Source organism: Chrysochloris asiatica, unplaced genomic scaffold (assembly GCF_000296735.1).
Source record: "Chrysochloris asiatica unplaced genomic scaffold, ChrAsi1.0 scaffold00375, whole genome shotgun sequence".
In the NCBI taxonomy this organism is placed as follows: domain Eukaryota; kingdom Metazoa; phylum Chordata; class Mammalia; order Afrosoricida; family Chrysochloridae; genus Chrysochloris; species Chrysochloris asiatica.
Window position 1 is genome coordinate 584,446 of NW_006408893.1, and position 6,404 is coordinate 590,849.

A 6,404-nucleotide genomic window follows, 5' to 3' on the forward strand; every position below is an offset into this window, starting at 1 on the left:
TTTTTTTTTTTAATCTTCTTCTAGTCAAGTTCTGATTATCAAGCTATCAAGGCTAGGTCAAGTGGGTACTATCTGAAACTTTGAGTGTTCTTGTGCACCTCCTCTCACTCCATTATCAGCTGGATGCTTCACACAGCTCTAGCCCTCTGTGACTATGTTATTGCCCATGGACTCAGGTTCCCCAGATCCAATCAGGCCTTCCTCTTCTCTCTCACATCTCTAGGTCAATGGGAGTCTATGGTACATGGTTGAACTCAGCCCATTTCTTCATTGCTGCCTTTCCCCCTCTTTCACTCACCAGTAGACCAATGTGGTTGTCAGCAAGCTTACAAGCCTGCTCATGTGTTCCCTTTGAGTTTCAGTCTTGGGGGGGGGGGGTTTGTCCTAAAGGGACTTGATTGCTTGCCTTGATGGCTTTGCAGAGAACAACTTGCTAATTCTTGTAGTAGCTAGTCATACTGCCATTTTTTTTGACGATCTTTCTTTGAAGATGTATCTTCTGTTGCTCTAGCTGTTCCAGGGTGGTCTGCTTGTCTTTTCTAGTAGGAATGTCCCACCACAGAAGGTTCTGGATGGGGCTCAGTATTTCACCTAAGGTCCTATACACTACAATGGCTCCGCAAGAGGCCTATTTCGCTGGGCAAGGTCTAGAACCCTTTTCAGGTGTTCCAATCAGTTATAGGCTGAAAACAGACAGGCTTACAAGCTTTCTGTAATCATGTTCCCTGACATTCCTTTCTATCCAACTCAAGTGTCCATTTTACAATAGTAGGCAAGGGAAACCAATATACATAAGACAGTCATGCATCTTAGTATTATTTCCCATCTTCAAACTGTGCCTTGATCCTTGTATCACAGAGCCCTATTGTTCCAAGTTTGAGCATGCATCACTATTTACCTCTGTCCAATTTAGCCCATGCAAACCTGTCTCAGTGTTCCCGTATCTACCTTGTTCTTCCACCCCTCCCCTTTCTTATGTACTGCCTTCCCCAACACCCAAACTATGATGTGTCTGCCCCTACCCTGTGCTCTAATCCATGGTACTTTTAATAGTCTTCTCTAACACCATAACTCAGCAATTATTCTATAGTCTTCCTTATTGATTGTCCTAGTTTCACATGCATGTGAGGTTATTGAAAATATCACCGCTTGGGTCAGGCAAAACTTAGTCCTCAAATTGACATCTTTGCTGTTGAATACATTAAAGAGATCTTGTGGAGATTTGCATAATGCAGTACATCGTTTGATTTCTTTTACTTTGGTTGATCAAAGTATAATGAAGTCTTTGAAAACTTCAATCTTTTCTCCATTTATCTTGATGTTATATATTGGTCCAGTTGTGAGGATTTTGTTTTTCTTTTCATTGAGGTGCAACCCATACTGAAGGCATGTGGTCTTAGATCTTCATCAGTAAGTATTTTAAGTCCTCGTCACTTTCAACAAGCAAGGTTGTATCATCTGAATATCGCAGGTTGTTAATGATTCTTCTTCCAAACCTGAAGCCTCGGTTGTCTTCATATAATACAGCTTCTCAAATTGTTTGCTTAGCATACAGAATTATGGTGAAAGAACACAACCCTGGCAGGCATCTTTCCTAATTTAAAACCGTTGTTTAAACAAATTTTCCCTTGTTCTGTTTGAACAACTGCCTCTTGGTGTATGTATACATTCCTCATGAGCACAATTAGGTGTTTCAGAATACTCGTACTTCACAGTGTTGTTCATAGCTTGTCATGATCCACACAATTGAAAGCCTTTGTGTAGTAAATAAAGAACTTTCTATTATTCTCTGCTTTCAGCCAAGATCCATCTGACATCAGCAAGGACGTCCCACGTCCTCTTCTGAAACTGGCTTGAATCTCTGGCAGTTCTCTGTCCCTGTACTGTTTTAGCAAATTTTGAAATATATTTAGCAAAATTTTACTTACATGTAATATTGATGATATTATTGGATGTTTTCCACATTCTATAGGTCACCTCTATTTGGAATGGGCACAAATATGGATCGCTTCCAATCAGTTGGCCAAGGATTTGTTTTCCAAATTTCTTGGCTTAGATGAGTGATTGCCTCCATTGCTGCATCAGTTTGTTGAAAGATTTCAATTTGTATTCCATCAATTCCCAGAGCATTATTCTATGCCAATGTTTTGGTGCACCTTGGACTTCTTCCTTTAGAATCATTGGCTCTAGGTTTGAATTTTTTCTTCAGTTCCCTCAGCTTGAGAATTGGTGAGCGTGTTATTTCCTTTTCAATACTACATGTAAGTAAAAATTTTTAACTCCAGATCAGTCAACATTGCATTATAATGTTTAAGTTTGTCTTCTCGAGCAAACCTTTGACATTTTCTGTTCAGCTCTTCTATCTCCTCATTTCTTCTATTTACTTTAGCATCTTTATGCTGGAGAACAAACTTCAGAGTCTCTTCTGACATCCATTTTGGTCTTTTCCTTCTTTCTTATCTTCTTAATGACCTTTTACTTTCTTCCTGTATGATGTTCTTGATGCCATCCCACAACTCTTCTAATCTTCAGAGTTTAGTGTTTAATGTATCAATTCTGTTATTCAGAGGATCTCTAAATTCAGGTGGAATATGTTCAAGGTCATATTTTGGTTCTTGTGGACTTGTTTTAATTGTCTTTAGCTTCAATCTCAACTTGCATATGAGCAATTCATGGTCTGTTCCACAGTTTTGGCTGATGATATAGGGCTTTTTCACTGTCACTTTACATATGGTTGGTTGTTGTTGTTAAGTGCTGTCGAGTCAGTTCTGACCCATAGCGACCCTGTATAGGGTTTCCAAGGAGCTGCTGGTGAGCTAGAACCACCGACCTTGCAGTTCAAATGGCTTTGCAGTCTGGCATATTAACTCACAGCGCCACACCAGGACTTTACATAGATGTAGTCAATTTGATTTCTGTGTATTCCATCTGGTGAGGTCCATGTGTATCATTGTCTTTTATGTTGTTTAAAAAGGGTATTTGCAATGAAGAGGTCATTGGTCTTTCAAAATTCTATCATGCCATCTCCAGCATCATTTCTATCACCAAGGCCATATTTTCCAAGTACTGATCCTTCCTTTTCATTTCGAACATTTGCATTCCCATCACCAGTACTTAGCAATACATCTTTTTTTTTTTTTATCAATACATCTTGATTGCATGTTTGATCAGTTTCAGATGAAGAAGCTGAAGAATTCTTCAATTTCATCATCAGTCTGGCTTTAGTGGTTTTTACATATGATGATGAAATTGAAGACCAGGTCAAGTGGGTACTATATCTGCAAGTATGGGTGTTCTTGTGCATCTCCCTTCACTTCATGCTTCACTCTCCACTCTAGTCCTCAGTGGCCATGTCCCTGACTCTGAGCCCAGGAGTCCCCAGGTCTTGCCATACTGCTGGCCAACCATGTCTCAACCCAGGTTGACAGGAGTCTATTGAACATGGTTGGACTTAGCTCACAACTTCATTGCTGTTTTTCCTCCACTTCCCCTTATAGATAAACCAACATGGTCACCAGGAAAACCACATGCCTGCTCATGTATTCCCCTTGAGTCTCTGTCTTGGAAGGGGGTTTCCCTGAGGGAATTCGATCACTTGCCTTGATGGTACCAAGGCAAGTAATTTGTTTGTTCTTGTAGTAGTCTATCAGACTGCCATTATAGGTTTTTGGGGGTTTTTTCCTGCTGGTCTTTCTTTCAAAAGTATCTTCTGTTCTACAAGCCACTCCAGGCTGGTCTATTTGTCCTTTCAAGTGGAAATTTCCCACCTCAGAAGATTCTGGATGGAGATCAGAATTCCACCTATGATCATAAGCAATGTAAAGGCTCCTCAAGAGGCCCCCTTCACTAGGCAAGTTCTAGCCCCATTTTAGGTATTCCAATAAGCTGAAGACGGACTTACAAGCTTTCTATGGTGATGTTTCTGTCTATTGCTATAAAATAGGCCCTTAAGTGTCTATTTTATAATAGCAAGCAAGGGAAACAAAGATTCAAAAGACAGCCAAGCATCTTAACATTATTTCCCCTCATTTACCCATTCAAACTATGCCTCAATCCCTGTGTCATAGAGCCCTGCTCTTCCAAGGTTGAGCATACATAGTTATTTACCTCTGTCCCACTTAGCCCATGCAAACCTGCCTAAATGTTCTCCCATCCGCCTTGTTCTTCCATTCCCCTGCCCCTTCTTGTGTATTCCGCCCCCCCCCACCCAGCACCCAAAGTATCCTGTGTCTATTCCCTACCCTGTGCTCCACCTTTCCCTCCCTCCCATCACCCCACCACCCACATCCCGGTAACTAGCAAATAATTTTTTCTGTTTTCCCTTTTAATGTGGGTACTTTTTCTTAAGCTTTTACAATAATGGTCCTATGCAGTATTTGTCCTTTTGTGACTGACTAATATCACTCAGCACAGTGTCCTCAAGGTTCATCTATGTTATGTAGTGGCTTGCAGCTTCCTTGTTATTCTTCAAGGTAGCATAATATTTCATTGTGTGTATGTACCAAAGTTTGTTTATCCATTCTTCCATTAATGGGCACTTAGGCTGTCTCCATCTTTTTGTTATTGTAAATACTGCTGCTATGAACATTGGTGTGCATATATCTACTCATGCTCGTATTTTTTGTAGATAAATACCAAGTAGAGGAATTGCTGAATCATAAGATATTTTTATTTCTAACTTTCTGAGGAAGTGACATATTGTTTTCCAGAGTGGTTGGACCATTTTGCAATCCCACCAGCAATGTAGGAGGGTCTCAGTCTCTCCACAACCTTGCCAACATTTATTGTCATTTACTTTTTAAATCTTTGCTATTATTGGTGGTGTGAGATGATATCTCACTGTTGTTTTGATTTGCATCTCACTAATGGCTGAAAGCGAAGAGGACTTGAAACGTTTATTGATGAAGATCAAAGAACACAGCCTTTGATATGGATTGCATATCAATGTCAAGAAAACAAAAATCCTCACTACTGGACCAATCAACAACATTCTTATCAACGGAGAAAAGATTGAAGTTGTCAAGGACTTCATTCTTCTTGGATCAACTGTCAACATTCACAGAAGCAGCAGTCAAGAGATCAGATGATGTATTGCACTAGGCAAATCTGCTGCACAGGAGCTTTTTAAAGTGTTGAAGAGCAAAGCTGTCACCTTGAGGATTAAGGTGCGCCTGACCCAAGCCATGGTATTTTTGATAACCTTATATGGATGCAAAAGCTGGACAGTGAATAAGGAAGATCGTAGAAGAATTGATGCCTTTGAGTTGTGGTGTTGGAGGAGAATACTAAAAGTGCCATGGACTGCCAAAAGAACCAATAGATCTGTTTTGGAAGAAGTGCAGCCAGAGTGCTCCTTGGAGGCCAAGATGGCCAAACTTCGTCTCTCATACTTTGGACATATTGTCAGGAGGGAACAGTCACTGGAGAAGGATGTCATGCTGGGTAAGATGGAAGGTCAGAGAAAAAGAGGAAGACCCCCCACGAGATGGATCAGCCAGATGGCATCATTGATGGCATCAAGTGTGGCAGCAGTAGTGAGGTTGGCCCAGGATCGGATATTGTTTTGTTCTGTTGTGCATGGGGTCGCTATGAGTCAGTTCCAACTCGATGGCACCTGACAACAACAACAATGGCTAGTGATCGTGAACATTTCTTCATATGTTTGTTGGCTGCCTGGATCTCCATCTTCGTGGAGTGTCTGTTCATGTCTTGTGCCCATTTTCTGGTTGGGTTTTTGTCTTTTTCTTGTAGAGGTGTTGTAATTTCCTATATATTTTAGAAATTAGTCCCTTGTCTGATGCATCATTGCAAAATATTTTTTCCCGTTCTGTGGGCTCCCTTTTGACTCTTTTGGTGAAGTCTTTTGGCGCACATAAGTTTTTAATTTTTAGTCTGTCCCAATCATCTATGTTGTCTACTTTTGTTTGTGTAATTTTCAAAATGTTTGGTAGCCTGTGTGTACCCTGTATTAGAGTCATCACATTTGTCCATATTTTTTCATTGATGGCCTTTATAATACTGGGATTCACATTTTAGGTCTTTAATCCATGCTGAGTTGTGTTTTGTATAAAGTGTGGGGTAAAGGTCTTGTTTCAATCTTTTGCATATCATTTTCCAGTTCTGCCAGCAACATCTTTTGAAAGACTATCTCCTCCCCAATATTCCTAGGCCCTTTGTCGAAAATCAGTTGACTGTATGTGGATGGGTTAATTTATGGATTCTCAATTCTGTTCCATTGATCTATGTATCTTTCATTGTACCAGTACCAAGCTATTTTGACCACTGTATTCGTGTAGTAGATTTTGACAACAGACAGTGAGAGGCTTCCAACTTTGTTATTCATCGTAAGCAGTGCTTTGCTTATCCTGGGTCTCTTTCCTTTCCATATAAAGTTTGTGATTATT